The sequence below is a fragment of the Triticum aestivum genome, chromosome 2D (genome assembly GCF_018294505.1).
Source record: "Triticum aestivum cultivar Chinese Spring chromosome 2D, IWGSC CS RefSeq v2.1, whole genome shotgun sequence".
Taxonomy (NCBI): Eukaryota; Viridiplantae; Streptophyta; class Magnoliopsida; order Poales; family Poaceae; genus Triticum; species Triticum aestivum.
Genome location: NC_057799.1, coordinates 131,199,089 through 131,218,220, shown reverse-complemented (window position 1 = coordinate 131,218,220; position 19,132 = coordinate 131,199,089).

Genomic DNA, 19,132 nt, shown 5'->3' with positions numbered 1-19,132 from the left:
GACCGAAACAATTCTGCATCTAATACTATTACTCCACCCATCGACCGCTATCCAGCATGCATCTGGAGTATTAAGTTCATAAGAACAGAGTAATGCTTTAAGTAAGAAGACATGATGTAGAGAGATAAACTCATGCAATATGATATAAACCTCATCTTTTTATCATATTGTTGCCATCGAGGATAACAAGATGGGGTTTTTTTATCATATTGCATGAATTTATCCCTCTACATCATGTCATCTTGCTTAAGGCGTTACTCTGTTTTCATGAACTTAATACTCTAGATGCATGCTGGATAGCGGTCGATGAGTGGAGTAATAGTAGTAGATGCAGGCAGGAGTCGGTCTACTTGTCTCGGACGTGATGCCTATATACATGATCATCCCTAGATATTTTTCATAACTATGCTCAATTATGTCAATTGCTCAACAGTAATTCGTTCACCCACCGTAAAATACTTATGCTCTCGAGAGAAGCCACTAGTGAAACCTATGGCCCCCGGGTCTATCTTCATCATATTAATCTTCCAATACTTATTTATTTCCTTTGCTTTTTTACTTTGCTTTATTTTACTTTGCATCTTATCATAAAAATACCAAAAATATTATCCTATCATATCTATCAGATCTCACTCTCGTAAGTGACTGTGAAGGGATTGACAACCCCTTATCGCGTTGGTTGCGAGGATTTATTTGTTTTATGTAGGTACGAGGGACTCGCGCATAGCCTCCTACTGGATTGATACCTTGGTTCTCAAAAACTGAGGGAAATACTTACGCTACTTTGCTGCACCACCCTTTCCTCTTCAAGGGAAAACCAACGCAGTGCTCAAGAGGTAGAAAGAAGGATTTATGGCGCCGTTGCCGGGGAGGTCTACGCAAAAGTCAACATACCAAGTACCCATCACAATCCCTTATCTCCCGCATTACATTATTTGCCATTTGCCTCTCGTTTTCCTCTCCCCCACTTCACCCTTGCCGTTTTATTCGCCCTCTCTTTTCCGTTTGCCTCTTTTTGCCCGTCTCTTGTTTGCTCGTGTGTTGGATTGCCTGTTTGTCATGATGGCTCAAGATAACACCAAATTATGTGACTTAACCAATACCAACAATAATGATTTCCTTAGCACTCCAATTGCTCCTCTCACCGATACTGAATCTTGTGAAATCAATGCTGCTTTGTTGAATCTTGTCATGAAAGATCAATTCGCCGGCCTTCCTAGTGAAGATGCCGCTACTCATCTAAATAGCTTCGTTGATTTGTGTGATATGCAAAAGAAGAAAGATGTTGATAATGATATTGTTAAAGTGAAGCTATTTCCTTTTTCGCTTAGAGATCGTGCTAAAGCTTGGTTTTCGTCTTTGCCTAAAAATAGTATTGATTCATGGAATAAGTGCCAAGATGCTTTTATCTCTAAGTATTTTCCTCCCGCTAAGATTATCTCTCTTAGAAACAATATTATGAATTTTAAGCAACTTGATCATGAACATGTTGCACAAGCTTGGGAGAGTATGAAATTAATGATACGTAATTGCCCTACTCATGGTTTGAATTTGTGGATGATTATACAAAAAATTTATGCCGGATTGAATTTTGCTTCTAGAAATCTTTTAGATTCGGCCGCGGGAGGCACTTTTATGGAAATCACTTTAGGAGAAGCTACTAAACTCCTAGATAATATTATGGTTAATTATTCTCAATGGCACACTAAAAGATCTATTATAAAAAAGTGCATGCGATAGAAGAAATAAATGTTTTGAGTGGGAAGATGGATGAACTTATGAAATTATTTGCTACTAAGAGTGTTTCTTCTGATCCTAATGATATGCCTTTGTCTACTTTGATTGAGAATAATAATGAATCTATGGGTGTGAATTTTGTTGGTAGGAATAATTTTGGTAACAACGCGTATAGAGGAAACTTTAATCCTAGGCCTTATCCTAGCAACTCCTCTAATAATTATGGTAATCCCTACAATAACTCCTATGGAAATTTTAATAAGATGCCCTCTGAATTTGAAACTAGTGTTAAAGAGTTTATGAATTCGCAAAAGAATTTCAATGCTTTGCTTGAAGAGAAATTGCTTAAAGTTGATGAATTGGCTAGGAACGTTGATAGAATTTCTCTTGATGGTGATTCTTTAAAGCTTAGATCTATTCCACCTAAGCATGATATCAATGATTCTCTCAAAGCCATGAGAATTTCCATTGATGAGTGCAAAGAAAGAACCGCTAGGATGCGTGCTAAGAAAGATTGCTTTATGAAAGTGTATTCTTCAAATTTCTATGGAAATAAAGATGAAGATCTGAAAGTTATTGATGTGTCCCCTATTAAATCTTTGTTTTGCAATATGAATCTTGATAATGATGGGACTGAATATGATCCACCTTTACCTAGAAGGTGTTCCAAAAATTCAGAGTTTTTAGATCTTGATTCTAAAATTGACAAAAGTGGGATTGAAGAAATCAAAACCCTAGATGTTAAACCCACTATTTTGGATTTCAAGGAATTTAATTATGAAAATTGCTTTTGATAGATGGTATTTCCTTGTTGCAATCCATGCTAAATTCTCCTCATGCTTATAGTCAAAATAAAGCTTTTACCAAACATATCGTTGATGCTTTGATGCAATCTTATGAAGAAAAACTTGAGTTGGAAGTTTCTATCCCTAGAAAACTTTATGATGAGTGGGAACCTACTATTAAAATTAAGATTAAGGATCATGAGTTCTATGCTTTGTGTGATTTGGGTGCTAGTGTTTCCACTATTCCCAAAACTTTGTGCGATTTGCTAGATTTCCGTGATTTTGATGATTGCTCTCTAAACTTGCAACTTGCGGATTCTACTATTAAGAAACCTATGGGAAGAATTAATGATTTTCTTATTGTTGCAAATAGGAATTATGTGCCCGTAGATTTTATCGTTCTTGATATAGATTGCAATCCTTCATGTCCTATTATTCTTGCTAGACCTTTCCTTAGAACGATTGGTGCAATTATTGATATGAAGGAAGGGAATATTAGATTTCAATTTCCATTAAAGAAAGGCATGGAACACCTAGGAAGAAAGTAAAATTACCATATGAATCCATCATGAGAGCCACTTATGGATTGCCTACCAAAGATGGCAATACCTAGATCTATCCTTGTTTTTATGCCTAGCTAGGCGCGTTAAACGATAGCGCTTGTTGGGAGGCAACCCAATTTTTTTTTGCTTTTGCTTCTGTTTAGGAATAAATATTTGTTATAGCCTCTGGTTAGATGTGTTTTTATGTTTTAATTAGTGTTTGTGCCAAGTTAAACCTATAGGATCTTCTTGGAAGATAGTTATTTGATCTTGCAGAAATTTCCAGAAACATTCTGTTCACGAAAATAATTTTTAAAAATCACCAGAACGTGATAAAATACTGATTCCAATTGCTGCTGATCAATAAACAAATTTCCTAGGTCTTCCTATTTTGGCTGATTTTTTGGAGTTCTAGAAGTCTGCGTTAGTTACAGATTACTTCAGACTGTTCTGTTTTTGACAGATTCTGTTTTTTCGTGTGTTGTTTGCTTATTTTGATGAATCTATGGCTAGTAAAATAGTTTATAAACCATAGAGAAGGTGGAATACAGTAGGTTTAACACCAATATAAATAAAGAATGAGTTCATTACAGTACCTTGAAGTGGTCTTTTGTTTTCTTTCGCTAACGGAGCTCACGAGATTTTCTGTTGAGTTTTGTGTTGTGAAGTTTTCAAGTTTTGGGTAAAAGAATTGATGGATTATGGAACAAGGAGTGGCAAAAGCCTAAGCTTGGGGATGCCCATGGCACCCCCAAGATAATCTAAGGACACCAAAAAGCCAAAGCTTGGGGATGCCCCGGAAGGCATCCCCTCTTTCGTCTACTTCCATCGGTAACTTTACTTGGAGCTATATTTTTATTCACCACATGATATGTGTTTTGCTTGGAGCGTCTTGTATGATTTGAGTCTTTGCTTTTTAGTTTACCACAATCATCCTTGCTGTACACACCTTTTGAGAGAGCCATACATGATTTGGAAATTATTAGAATACTCTATGTGCTTCACTTATATCTTTTGAGTTATATAGTTTTGCTCTAGTACTTCACTTATATCTTTTAGAGCACGGTGGTGGATTTGTTTTATAGAAACTATTGATCTCTCATGCTTCACTTAGATTATTTTGAGAGTCTTAAATAGCATGGTAATTTGCTTAAATAATCCTAATATGCTAGGTATTCAAGTTTAGTAAAAACTTTCTTATGAGTGTGTTGAATACTAAGGAAAGTTTGATGCTTGATGATTGTTTTGAGATATGGAGGTAATAATATCAAAGTCGTGCTAGTTGAGTAGTTGTGAATTTGAGAAATTCTTGTGTTGAAGTTTGCAAGTCCCGTAGCATTCACGTATGGTAAACGTTATGTAACAAATTTGAAACATGAGGTGTTCTTTGATTGTCCTCCTTATGAGTGGCGGTCGGGGACGAGCGATGGTCTTTTCCTACAAATCTATCCCCCTAGGAGCATGCGCGTAGTGCTTGGTTTTTGATGACTTGTAGATTTTTGCAATAAGTATGTGAGTTCTTTATGACTAATGTTGAGTCCATGGATTATACACACTCTCACCCTTCCATCATTGCTAGCCTCTTCGGTACCGTGCATTGCCCTTTCTCACACTGAGAGTTGGTGCAAACTTCGCCGGTGGATCCAAACCGCGTGATATGATACGCTCTTTCACACATAAACCTCCTTATATCTTCCTCAAAACAGCCACCATACCTACCTATTATGGCATTTCCATAGCCATTCCGAGATATATTGCCATGCAACTTTCCACCATTTCGTTTATCATGACACGTCCATCATTTTCATATTGCTTAGCATGATCATGTAGTTGACATAGTATTTGTGGCAAAGCCACCATTCATAATTCTTTCATACATGTCACTCTTGGTTCATTCCATATCCCGGTACACCGCCGGAGGCATTCATATAGAGTCATACTTTGTTCTAGTATCGAGTTGTAATCATTGAGTTGTAAATAAATAGAAGTGTGATGATCATCATTTTCTAGAGCATTGTCCCAAGTGAGGAATAAAAAAAAGAGAAAGGCCATAAAAAAAGGAGAAGGCCCAAAAAACGAGAGAAAAAGAGACAAGGGACAATGTTACTATCCTTTGCCACACTTGTGCTTCAAAGTAGCACCATAATCTTCATGATAGAGAGTCTCTTGTTTTTTCACTTTCATATACTAGTGGGAATTTTTTATTATAGAACTTGGCTTGTATATTCCAATAATGGGCCTCCTCAAGTGCCCTAGGTCTTCGTGAGCAAGCAAGTTGGATGCACACCCACTTAGTTTCTTTTGTCGAGCTTTCATACATTTATAGCTCTAGTGCATCCGTTTGCATGGCAATCCCTACTCCTTGCATTAACATCAATCGATGGGCATCTCCATAGCTCATTGATTAGCCTCGTTGATGTGAGACTTTCTCCTTTTTTTTCTTCTCCACATAACCCCCATCATCATATTCTATTCCACCCATAGTGCTATGTCCATGGCCCGCGCTCATATATTGCGTGAAGGTTTATAAGTTTGAGATTACTAAAGTATGAAACAATTGCTTGGCATGTCATCGGGCTTGTGCATGATGAGAGCATTCTTGTGTGACGAAAATGGAGCATGACTAAACTATATGATTTTGTAGGGATGAACTTTCTTTGGCCATGTTATTTTGAGAAGACATAATTGCTTAGTTAGTATGCTTGAAGTATTATTATTTTTATGTCAATATGAACTTTTATCTTGAATCTTTCGGATCTGAATATTCATACCACAATTAAGAAGAATTACAATTAAATTATGCGTAGTAGCACTCCGCATCAAAAATTCTGTTTTTATCATTTACCTACTCGAGGTCGAGCAGGAATTAAGCTTGGGGATGCTTGATACGTCTCCAACGTATCTATAATTTTTGATTTCTCCATGCTATATTATCTTCTGTTTTGGACATTATTGGGCTTTATTATTCACTTTTATATTATTTTTGGGACTAACCTATTAACCGGAGGCCCAGCCCAGAATTGCTGTTTTTTTGCCTATTTTAGAGTTTCGCAGAAAAAGAATATCAAACGGAGTCCAAACGGAATGAAACTTTCAGGAACGTGATTTTCGGAACGAGCAAGATCCAGGAGACTTGGACCCTACGTAAGAGAAGCTTCCAGGAGGCCACGAGGTAGGGGGGCGCGCCTACCCCCCCAGGGCGCACCCTCCACCCTCGTGGGCCCCCTGTTGCTCCACCGACGTACTTCTTCCTCCTATATATACCTACGTACCCCCAAACGATCAGATACGGAGCCAAAAACCTAATTCCACCGCCGCAACCTTCTGTACCCACGAGATCCCATCTTGGGGCCTGTTCCGGAGCTCCGCCGGAGGGGGCATCCATCACGGAGGGCTTCTACATCAACACCATAGCCTCTCCGATGAAGTGTGAGTAGTTTACCTCAGACCTTCGGGTCCATAGTTATTAGCTAGATGGCTTCTTCTCTCTTTTTGGATCTCAATACAATGTTCTCCCCCTCTCTCGTGGAGATCTATTCGATGTAATCTTCTTTTTGCAGTGTGTTTGTTGAGACCGATGAACTGTGGGTTTATGATCAAGTTTATCTATGAACAATATTTGAATCTTCTCTGAATTCTTTTATGTATGATTGGTTATCTTTGCAAGTCTCTTCGAATTATCAGTTTGGTTTGGCCTACTAGATTGATCTTTCTTGCAATGGGAGAAGTGCTTAGCTTTGGGTTCAATCTTGCGGTGTCCTTTCCCAGTGACAGTAGGGGCAGCAAGGCACGTATTGTATTGTTGCCATCGAGGATAAGAAGATGGGTTTTTTTTATCATATTGCATGAATTTATCCCTCTACATCATGTCATCTTGCTTAAGGCGTTACTCTGTTTTCATGAACTTAATACTCTAGATGCATGCTGGATAGCGGTCGATGAGTGGAGTAATAGTAGTAGATGCAGGCAGGAGTCGGTCTACTTGTCTCGGACGTGATGCCTATATACATGATCATACCTAGATATTCTCATAACTATGCTCAACTCTGTCAATTGCTCAATAGTAATTTGTTCACCCACCGTAAAATACTTATGCTCTTGAGAGAATCCACTAGTGAAACCTATGGCCCCAGGGTCTATCTTCATCATATTAATCTTCCAACACTTAGTTATTTCCTTTTTTTGCTTTTATTTTACTTTGCATCTTTATCATAAAAATACCAAAAATATTATCCTAGCATATCTATCAGATCTCACTCTCGTAAGTGACCGTGAAGGGATTGACAACCCCTTATCGCGTTGGTTGCGAGGATTTATTTGTTTTGTGTAGGTACGAGGGACTCGCGCGTAGCCTCCTACTGGATTGATACCTTGGTTCTCAAAAACTGAGGGAAATACTTACGCTACTTTGTTGCATCACCCTTTCCTCTTCAAGGGAAAACCAACGCAGTGCTCAAGTGGTAGCAGGCCTCCGGTTAATAGGTTAGTCCCAAAAATAATATAAAAGTGTATAATAAAGCCCATTAAACATCCAAAACAGAATATATAATAGCATGGAACAATAAAAAATTATAGATACGTTGGAGACGTATCAAAGCGTTATGACAACGCGGTTGATGTAGTCATACGTCTTCACGATCTGACCGATCCTGGTACCGAAAGTACGGCACCTCCGCGATCTGCACACGTTCAGCTCGGTGACGTCCCACGAACTCTAGATCCAGCTGAGTCGGGGGAGAGCTTCGTCAGCACGACGGCGTGATGACGGTGATGATGAAGTCACCGACGCAGGGCTTCGCCTAAGCACTGCAATGATATGACCGAGGTGGAAATCTGTGGAGGGGGTACCGCACACGGCTAAACAATCAACTTGTGTGTTCTAGGGTGCCCCTGCCCCCGTATATAAAGGAGCAAGGGGGAGGCCGGCCGGCCCTCATGGGGTGCGCCCCAAGTAGGATTCCTACTAGGAATCCTATTCCTAGTAGGTTTCCAACAAGGGAAGAGAGGGGGGAGGAAGGAGAGGGAGAGAGGGAGAAGGAAAAGGGGGGCGCCGCCCCCCTTCCCTTGTCCTATTCGGACTCCAAGGGGGGGCAGCCTGCCTTGGGTGCCCTCATCTCTCTCCACTAAGGCCCATGGTGGCCCATTAATTCCCCCGGGGGGTTCCGGTAACCCCTGCGGCACCCCGGTTTTACCCGAAACCATCCGGAACACTTCCGGTGTCCGAATAACATGGTCCAATATATCAATCTTTATGTCTCGACCAATTCGAGACTCCTCGTCATGTCCGTGATCACATCGGAGGCTCCGAACAACCTTCGGTACATCAAAACACATAAAGTCATAATACCGATCGTCATCGAACGTTAAGCGTGCGGACCCTACGGGTTCGAGAACTATGTAGACATGACCGAGACTCATCTCCGGTCAATAACCAATAGCGGAACCTGGATGTTCATATCGGCTCCCACATATTCTACGAAGATCTTTATCGGTCAAACTGCATAACAACATACGTTGTTCCCTTTGTCATCGGTATGTTACTTGCCCGAGAGTCGATCGTCGGTATCTCAATACCTAGTTCAATCTCGTTACCGGCAAGTCTCTTTACTCGTTCCGTAATGCATCATCCCGTAACTAACTCATTAGTCACATTGCTTGCAAGGCTTATAGTGATGTGCATTACTGAGAGGGCCCAGAGATACCTCTCCGACAATCGGAGTGACAAATCCTAATCTCGATCTATGCCAACTCAACAAACACCATCGGAGACACCTGTAGAGCATCTTTATAATCACCCAGTTACATTGTGACGTTTGATAGCACACTAAGTGTTCCTCCAGGATTCGGGAGTTGCATAATCTCATAGTCATAGGAACATGTATAAGTTATGAAGAAAGCAATAGCAGTAAACTAAACGATCATAGTGCTAAGCTAACGGATGGGTCAAGTCAATCACATCATTCTCTAATGATGTGATCCCGTTCATCAAATGACAACTCATGTCTATGGTTAGGAAACTTAACCATCTTTGATTAACAAGCTAGTCAAGTAGAGGCATACTAGTGACACTCTGTTTGTCTATGTATTCACACATGTACTAAGTTTTCGGTTAATACAATTCTAGCATGAATAATAAACATTTATCATGATATAAGGAAATATAAATAACAACTTTATTATTGCCTCTAGGGCATATTTCCTTCAGATGTATGGGTGGCGTCTAGCCTACGTGTTAACATGCAAAAAACCTTGGCTATGCCAATACGATGCTCGGAGGAAGAGGTGGCGCTCGTTGAGGGTATCCTGGGATGCCGCATTGGATCATTTCCATGCAAGTATCTCGGCCTTCCCCTATGTCTGAAGAAACCCTCTGTGGCACAACTAAGTGGATTGGTGGAGCAGTTGGCTACTCGCTTGCCCACCTGGAAGGCGGCGACCCTGCAAAAGAATGGAAGACTTGTATTGGTTCTTTCGGTGCTCTGTTCGATCCCTCTTCATGCGATGCTCGCGTTGGACTTACCCATGAAGACGATAGCGTCCATGAACAAAATAATCAGAGGTTTTCTTTGGTGCGGCAAAGCTCAAGCTAATGGAGAGCACTGCTCTGTGGCTTGGGAGGAAGTGTGCATGCCACGATGGACAGGAGCCTAGGGATTCCATGTCTCAGGTGAATCAATGTTGCTATGCAAGCTCGCTGGGCCTGGTTACGTCGGGTGGATCAGGATCGACCTTGGGCGGAGTTCAAGTTTGCTCTCCCCAAGGCATCTCTGGGGATAGTTGCATCAGCTAATAAGGTGACAGTAGGGAATGGGAAGGCAACCCTCTTTTGGGAAGACCGTTGGCTACAAGGGTTGCGGATACAGGAGTTCGCACCTGGAATCTACGGGAGGGTCTCTCAGCGAGCAAAGACCACACGTACGGTTCACGAGGCTATCTCACTTGGCTCCTGGACTCGCAACATCAGCCCCTACATGGCATATGAAGCTCTGATGGACTATCTGGAGGTGTGGTAGCGACTGCATGGGGTCCAGCTTCAGGACCAGGTCCCCGACTCCATATCTTGGGCATGGGAACTGAAAGGCCAGTTCTCGGTCCGATCCGCCTACACTGCTTTGTTCGCTGGTAGGGAGGTGGCGCCGGCGGCGGATTTCTGCTGGCGATCTCGGGCCCCTCTGAAGTGTCGCTTCTTCACCTGGCTGGCTATGAGAAACAGATGTTGGACTTCGGACCGGCTTGCCAGACGCGGTCTCCCGCACTAGGATGCATGCCCGTTCGGCGATCAAGAGGAGGAAACCATTGGTCACATCCTACTGATGTGTGTGTTCGCTAGAACAACATGGAGAACTCTCTGCTCGGCCTTAGGGAAACCGCAGTGGTCACCAACGGCCCAAGACACCCTAAAGGGATGGTGTGTGGCAAGAACGACAGGGGTGCACAAGCCGAAGGAGTTGAGGGCGCTTCTCACCCTCGGGCTTCAGGAGCTTTGGAAGCACAGGAATGCAGTTGTCTTCGACGGCGCTTCTCCATCGATGGAGGTGGTAGTCAGGCGTGTCGTCGCGGAGGGTAGAGCTTGGCAGCAGGCGAGCTTGTTAAAGGGCGAAGTAGGTAGCATGTTTGAATTACTGATAGGGCGGGCGGGCAGTGAGTAGTTCTGTATTGCATGTTCTGAAGGTGGAGCGGTGGGTTGTAGGCGTTGTTGATGTTGTTGTAGCATTTAACTCTATGTAACATCAACAGTGGTTGGGATTCTTCCCCCTTTCTTCTATACAAGATGATGCGCACACTCGTGCGTATTCGAGAAAAAAATACCTCCTTTCAAGAATAGATGGACCACAAGAACCAATTGTAATATTTGTATAATATTCAATCTCGATATATAGAGAGCTCACTAGGATTAGTCTAATGAAAATACATCATACAAGATCCATGCGGCCTGATCCCCTTTCTTTGTGGGCTATGCAGTTCGTCAGAGCAGGGGAGGGAAAGGAGCTCATGGTTGTCATGTATAAATTAGTGGTAGATGGTGTTTTGCTTATGGGTTGTTTGGCGTGATGCTGTGTGCGAGCTCTCCGTCGGCGCAAACGAGCATCGCCCGGTGGACAGAGTCCACTCCCCAAGCCTGGCTTCAATGGAGAAAGGAGGTGCCCGATTGTGGATCTACCGCTAGCTCTTCAAATAAGCTCATGAGATGATGGTGGAAGGATCGAGATGGACCTAAAGAGGGTGAATAGGTACAATTACAAATTTTAATCAATACTCCCTCCGTAAATAAATATAAGAGTGTTTAGATCACTAAAGTAGTGATCTAAACGCTCTTATATTTCTTTACAGAGGGAGTACTTAGCAATTTTAGGCAATTATGCGGAATATGAAAGTTGGCCTCACAATTGCAAAGGGTGGTTCTATTGCTAGCAATATACTGAACAACAACTAGGAGGACGAGCAACCACAATATGATATAACAAGTAAAGATGAGGAGACAAGTAAACCATAAGTAAGAAGCTAGGGTTAGGGATAACCGAAACTCCGGAGACGATGATGTACCCTGACGTTCACTTCCTTGGAGGGAAGCTAGCTAGTCACCGTTGGAGGGACGGGTGTTACCACGAAGGCACACTTACACCACGAAGGCTCATCCTATTCTCCTTGAGATACCACACCGTGAAGGCAAATTCAACCACGTAGACCTTGAGACGGCCTCCAAAACTTCACAAACTTTTTTGGGGTAATCACAACAACCGATTCCTCCCCGAAGAACTCCTGCCGCCTAGGAGTCCCCAATCTCTAGGAATAACAAGACCAAGGGGAAATGCTTAAGACTTGCTCAAATCATGGTTTTCTTTGTTCCACACACACACAGAGAGAGAGAGAGAGAGAGAGAGAGAGAGAGGGAGGGGATATATCACATGGTGGAATTTCTCTCAAAAACCATCACAAATCTTTTTGCGATCTAAGATTGAGTGTGGGAGAGAGTGAGAGCGAGCACTTGTGTTCTTGGAAATGAATTAGAGTGTAGTGGTCAACCCTCTAACAATGTGGTAGATGGGTATATATAGCTCCTTGAGAAAGGAGTTGTTTAAGTTAGGAGCCGAGTCATCTAGATAAAAAAAACCCGGATGATCCGGCTAGGAATCCAGACGGTCCAGCTAAGTCAGCCGTTGGCAGTTGAGCTAATATAGCCAGACGATGTTGGTCCCTATGTGTTTGTCCGGGCAGGACATCAGAGGGGAGACCGAACGTCTGGGAAGGTACCTAGACCATCCGGCTTTGTGCAAACCCTAATGTGGTGGATCACAGGCTGATCGAACGTCTGTGGCCTAGTCTAGAACATTCGGGCGAGCCCACACAGGAATGTTATCTTATTAGCCATCCGGTCAAAGGACGGATGATCCTGGAAGATGCCCAAAAAATCCACGTTAAGAGCAAACCTTTTGTTGCTCCTAGGGGGCTGGCCGGACGAGTCTGAGATGCTTCTGGACGATCCAAGTAGCATCCCAGACGATTTGGCTGTTGAGTTGCGGATGGTCATTTTGGTGGCTGGATTTTGGCTTACACACTTTTGGGGTTGTGTATGTGTAGGATGTGCATGGAAAGATATTGACTCGAGCAAATCTTCAACGGACCCCTTTGATCCCCTCTTAATAGTGCAGGATCCCTATAACTCAAGATACTCCGTTTTTTTAGTCATATATATCCTGGTAGGTCCATGATCCCTACACAATGATGGCAAAGGGACTAATAACCTATATGAATATTGTCATCAACATCAAAAACATGATTAAGGGCATGATTACACTTTCAATGGGATCTGGTGATTGTGAAGGCGTTTGTTTCATGTTTCTTCAGCCGCCAAGGAGGCCAAGGTGCACTTGTTTCCATCCTCCCCGAGTCCATCATCACGTCGGAGATGGGTTGCTGACGTCTAATCCAAAGCACCTATTGTTGCTCTATCACGCGCTTCTTTTGAGCGGTGTTTTGTAGCATCTCTGATTGCTCCCATGCGGACTGTTCTAGCTGAATGGCAACTATTTTCCTCCCGGCCAATATACCGAAAGGAAAGGCCATGTGTAGTTGTGACTCAACGTTTGCTTCTTCTTCGTGTGGCTTATGTTGGCGACGGACCGACGACGATCCCCCAATCCAAGTTGTTCTGCCCCTGGCGATGGCGAGCTCGATCAGGTGTGAAAAACTTGTTGATGACTGTGAAGCACATTGCAATCTTCTTCTCGCATAGTGTTTTTTTTGCAAAGTGTCTGGATTGAGTAGTAATTTTGCAACTGCAATGCAATATCTATAAGACTGTTCCGGGTCCTTCGCGACCCATCTCTTGTTAAACAAGCACATTTTGGAGCAAAGCAAAAATGAATGTTATCTCATGATAATTTGATTAATGTATGGTGAGAAATTCAAGAATTTTATATTTCAATGATATATATCTATCAAGTCTAGCATGAACCGGCACGACGTTATCCGAAAATCCACAATTTGTGCGTGAACCATTCATGACACAGACAAGAGCCCCACGGTACCAGGTACTAGTATTTCCTACGGCACCAATCAAGTGCATTAACATACTCCGTTAAAAGGAACACGGCGCCAATCCAGTAACCTCGTTCGTTTCTCCCAGCTCGAAGCCGCCAAGCCGAGCTACACCAAGATCAAAAAGCATCCCCGAGCCGGCTCGCCTCGGCTCGGCTGGAGGCCCCACGCGATGAGGGTAGCTCTCCGCGACCCTGTAGGGGCACCCAGCAGGCAGCAACTGGCACCCAACAAACAGCCGCTGCAACTTGCCGCGCCCCGCGGGTCCCACCCCCGAGGGCCTACGCCGCAGCGACACGTCGCCCCCCGCGCACCCGTCCGCTTTTAAAGCCCGCGGGCGGGCGGGCGGTACGGGTACGTGTGCGTGAGGCCGCCGCATCGCGCGCCACGTGCGGCCTCCCTCCTCCCCCCGCGGGCCCCACGACAGCTCACCGCCCCACACGCAGGCCAGCTTTGCCGTCGCGCCCTCCCCCTCCCTTTTCGTCCCTCGAGACCCACCCGCGGCGGCTGACACGCGGGGCCACGCGGGCCTGGGCCCGCCGGTCGGCGCCACGCGTGCGGTACGAGGCGCGTGGGTGATTCTGCGGTGAGGTAAGCGCGCAGGTGGGGTGTTGTCGCGGGGTCTGCGGTGGGCGGACACGTCACCCCCGGGTGGGGGCGACGGCGACGTACCGGCGCGGAGATCCACGTGTCGGGGGAAAGGCCCGGAGGGGGCGAACGGACGGCGGAGATGGGCGCCTGCCTGTCCTCCTTGGTGGGGCCAACCGCCCACAAGTGGATGCCGGATAGCGTTTGCTTGTGGTCTTCCGGTGCGAGGGTCAGGGATCCTCTGTGGCCAGCTGGCTGTGGGTATGCCGGGAAGAGTTGCCTGGGTGGGCGACAGACAGATAGTCGTATGAGGTCCCGGCCTCCATGTGTAAACCTCTGGGTTCGCTGTAGTTATCTCTTTCCTGGATTCCATCTGTGTTGTACTCCCCCCATTTCAAAATCTAGTGCGCCCGCGTTTTCCGAGGTCGAACTTTGACCATAAATTTCACAAACGAGACCGACTGCGGCGGGTGAAAAATTACATAATTAAAAACTTCTTTCGAATACGAATTCGCTGATATAATTTTTGCTCCCGCCGCAATCGGTCTTGATAGTTAAATTTACGGTTAAAGTTGAAGCACGGAGATAGAGGAAGCACTACATTTTGGAATGGAGGGAGTACTTAGTACTTGTTTGTAATCATGCTAGTACTGGAACAGCTCAACACGTACTGACAGTCAATTTTTCCGGTGATCTTTATGTTCGATGCCGCGCAGGTATACGGATGATTTCGAATACACTGTGCCTGCAGCGCTGCAATAACAAGGTGAAAATGCAGACAGTACTGAACAGACACACGCTCATCTCTACAACTACATGTAGCTTCTTAGTGCTACATCTCAACCGTAATAAGGACGCTTAGCTCAAGCAGCTAGGTAGAAAGTATAGCCAGCCAAGATGTGTCTCTGAAGAACAGTCTAAAGCATCCGTGCTCACAAATGATCCGTCGAAACCCGGCACGCAGCCATCAGAGCTGACCAGCGACTAGCCAATAATTGCCGGACCTCGACGGAGAGCCACAGCCACACGCGGCTCGTTCGCAGGGGATCCGGCAAATCCGCGAGGCGGGGAGCAGGATCTTGGGGATATCGATTTTGTACGATGTTCGCCACAGAAAAAGGTGAAAGGAAGAAGGAAAAAAAACGGCGATCGGACGCTGTCAGATTCAAACCCCCAATAATCTACTCCGCATCCTCCCGTCTCCGCTCGTTGCACGGCGCCAAGTTGCGTTCGACCTTGCGCTTTCAAAGTAGTGGTTAGGCTTACTGATATTATTGTTAGCAGCAGTACATGCTAATGCTGATGCCTTTTTTAAGAATGCAGCGAGTGCTAATCTCTGCACAAAGATTCGGCTTAGCTAGTGCGAAGTTTTCTTGCCAACTCTAACAATAATTAATATCGCCAAGCCTTCTTCACAGTTCTGACTGCTCTCCCGGGTTTTATAAGAACTGCTTATACACCAAACGTCAAACAAACAAAATAAATTGACGACACGTGTTTTTTTTCATGCTAATACGTGTCTTATTCATATCAGAAAATCAAAGTACAAGTCACGTAAGGACCAACATAACAAACTAGTAAAAACTGAAAAGCGACTCATACCCGCTTAGGGTTTAAGTTCCTAGGCGATTAACCGGCTCCTCCCCTAGATCGGATCGCCTGCTTCGTCTGGTTCCATCTAGAGAGTTCAAGCATCAAGAAGGAGACCGGCGCTGGTCGTGGTTCACGTGAACGAGGCAGTATTGGAATATGGCGAGTGAAAATTCAGCAACCTCGGATGTTGGCGGCGAGGCTGGCAAGAGTCGAGTTGTTCTTAGCGATGGCTCACAGGGCGTGTCCCGGGAAGGAAGGAAGGAAGGAAGGAAGGAAGGAGGGAGGGGCTAGGTCTTCAACTCATGGTGGTTCTACAACTCAAGCCAGAGACCTAGGGGAAAAGTTCAAATACCTAAACCTTCGCGAGGATGAAGAGGAGGACGTCGTTCTAGAGGATGATCTCGAAGAGATGGAGAAGGATGCTAAATTTATGACACTGGCCAGGATTCATACCACACATACCTTTAGCCATGGTGCCTTCTTTGGTGCCATGCGATCTGCGTGGAACCTTGCACAAGAAGTGGGAGTTAGGGCTATCAAAGACAACCTTTTCTCAGTGCAACAGAATTGTTTGGCAGACTCGGAGTGTGTGATGCGCGACGATCCATGGTTATTCCGTAATTGTCCAGTGTTGTTGGCTAGCTATGATGGTTGGTCCGAACCGGAAGATACAGACTTGTTCACATATCAGGCATGGGGTAAGAGTCATGGGATTAAAGGAAAAAAATGCACATTGGGAGCATCGCGTCGCGGCTGGCCACGAAAGCGGGCGTGGTGGAATTTGTGGACGAGCGGTCAGTGAAAGGACAGGGAGGTGGGATCGGGGTGCGAGTCACATTGCACTACAAAAAAATACACTTCCGTGATGATACGTGTTTGTCACAGTAGGTCACATTTTATGTCATGCATGTACATCCATGACGATTTTATGATAAGATAGTCATACTTGTGATGTCGTAGAAGTGTTCCATGACAATACCAAAATTATCATCACGGAAGTGTCCACTTCCATGACGATAAATGACGCGTCATGGAAGTGTTTTCGTCAAGGGTAACCGACACGTGGCATCCACCATAACGTGCTGCCGTTAAGCTATCGGGTTCCGGTTTGGATCCGATAACCCGTTAACAGCCAGGACCAATGGGAATTTTCCACGTGTAAAATTCTCAATGGCCAGAGAAACCACGTGTCGGCTCACAGTTGGGATAGATGTCATCCACTCATTGGACAGGAGGCGCCTATGATACGTCGACACATGGCACGGCCCAACAGAGGTCCATTTCGGTGAAAAGACCGGCTCGTTTGACTTGGTCAAAAGGTAGCGGGCCGGCCCACGGAAAGCCTGTTAATGGCCTATTCGCATATAGCCCATTTACAGCCCGCTAACTCACGTCTCATTATGGCCTATCCAAATTAGGCCCAGTAGCGTCATCTGGGCCGTCCAATATGATTCCAGCCCATTGTAACTTCCGGCCCATGTATGACCCATGACGTCTTTCGGCCCATACGAGGCCCTTTGTAACTCTGGGCCCATTAAAGGCCCGAGGTGAAACTGGACCATAATGAACAATGTATCCCTTTATACCGATTAACGGCCCATTATTCCGTTGGCCGTTTCCAGCCCATGTTAACTTTTGGCCATCTAAGGGCCCATTTATTCTTGGGCTCATTTCCAAAATTCGGTTACTTACGGTTTGTTACTGGTCTGTACTGCTTGTGGGCCAAATTCAGTCCGTGGTTACAGTCGGCCCGTTTGTGGCCCGTTAACCCGTTGGGCTGTTTTCATAGCGTCAGCAAATACGGCATATTAATGGCCCATTATGGTTGGGCCATAAACAGACGATTTCCACTCTAGCCCGTTTACGGCCCATTTTGCGGATCGTTATTGGTCCACGAATAGTATGACCCATGTTTGGCCAAACGATTATACAGCCCGTAGAAGGCCCATGGATCCTACGGCCCGTAGGAGGCCCATGGTCCATACAGCAGGTAGCAGGACCATGGTTACAACGGTTCGTATGTTGCCATGGTTATTGTGGCCTAGTTATAAAAATAGGTTATTGTGGCCACTAGAAAAACACAGAAAAATAACTGCAGTGACTACAAGCAAACAACTAAACAAGAATATAAGGAAATAAATAAGCAAGCAACTAACGCTAGGCTATTATGGTTATTACACATATTACATCCACTGGGCATCAAAATTTGCTACCAGTGCAAATATCGGGAACAAAGTAGCATATTACATACACTGGCCGTCTAAATTGGTCACCAGTGCAAATAAACGCGGCAGCAAAACAAGTCCATAACTGAAACAACTTCAGAAGAGCTCAAGAAACGTTATCCTGGGTATCCACCATGCTGGCAATAAGCTTAGCAAGCTTATTAGCTTTCTTCTGTTTGGCGCTAAAATCCTCCAACGCTTGCTGTTGCACCAGAAAGTGTGCATCTGAATTCTCCAAGGACTTCCGCAGTCCTTCGGCTTCTTGTCGCAGCACAGCTGATCGATGTCTTTCAGCTTGTAGTTGAGACTCAAGAAACCGAATTGATTCAGACAGTGAGTTCGAATAGCTTGTGCCAGCGGTAGTGGCCAGTAACTCGAACACTACACCAAGACAAGACTTTGGGGTTGTCTCATTGTCTTCAAGATAGTTTTCCTTAGCTATTTTATCAGCTTTGTTGGAGACCAACAAGGATGTCTCATTATCCTAAACCTTATCTGCATTACTTCCTTTACCATGGCTTAATAAGGTACTCTTCCCCAATATTCTGTCAGCATTCTAAAAGAAGAAACAAGCAGACACATAACATGTTTAATTCAAATCATATCAGTTCAAGACAAAGCAGCATTGAAAGAATACAAAGCGTGGGAAACTACACGACACAACAAGATTTCAGATGGGTACCACGGGTCTACATGTACAACAACACTATTGGCTCTGTTCTGATGCTAGTAATGAGCATGATATGAGAAGTCAACTGTAGATACAATTAAAATTGAAATCAACAGAGCTATTTATAAGAGCAAACATGTTAAATAAACATGCTTAAACATACCTGTTGTGCCATTGGAGTTTCGATTGGATCCTTCAATTTAAAAATAACTGTGTATGAGTAAATACAGTGATACAAGAGCAAAGTAGTATGCACGATAGCAATGGAATCTTAAATGAGAACAGTTGTTCTTCAGGTTTAAGCACTTGTTCTACACGAACAGAATACAGTAAGACGCATGCATATAGTACTTCAAAATAAAAATGAGCTCATAGACCTTACCACATTCTTGGTTCGGGACCAGTACAGAACAAGACGTTCCCAGTCATCGTCCCGTAAATGTGTCGCAGGAG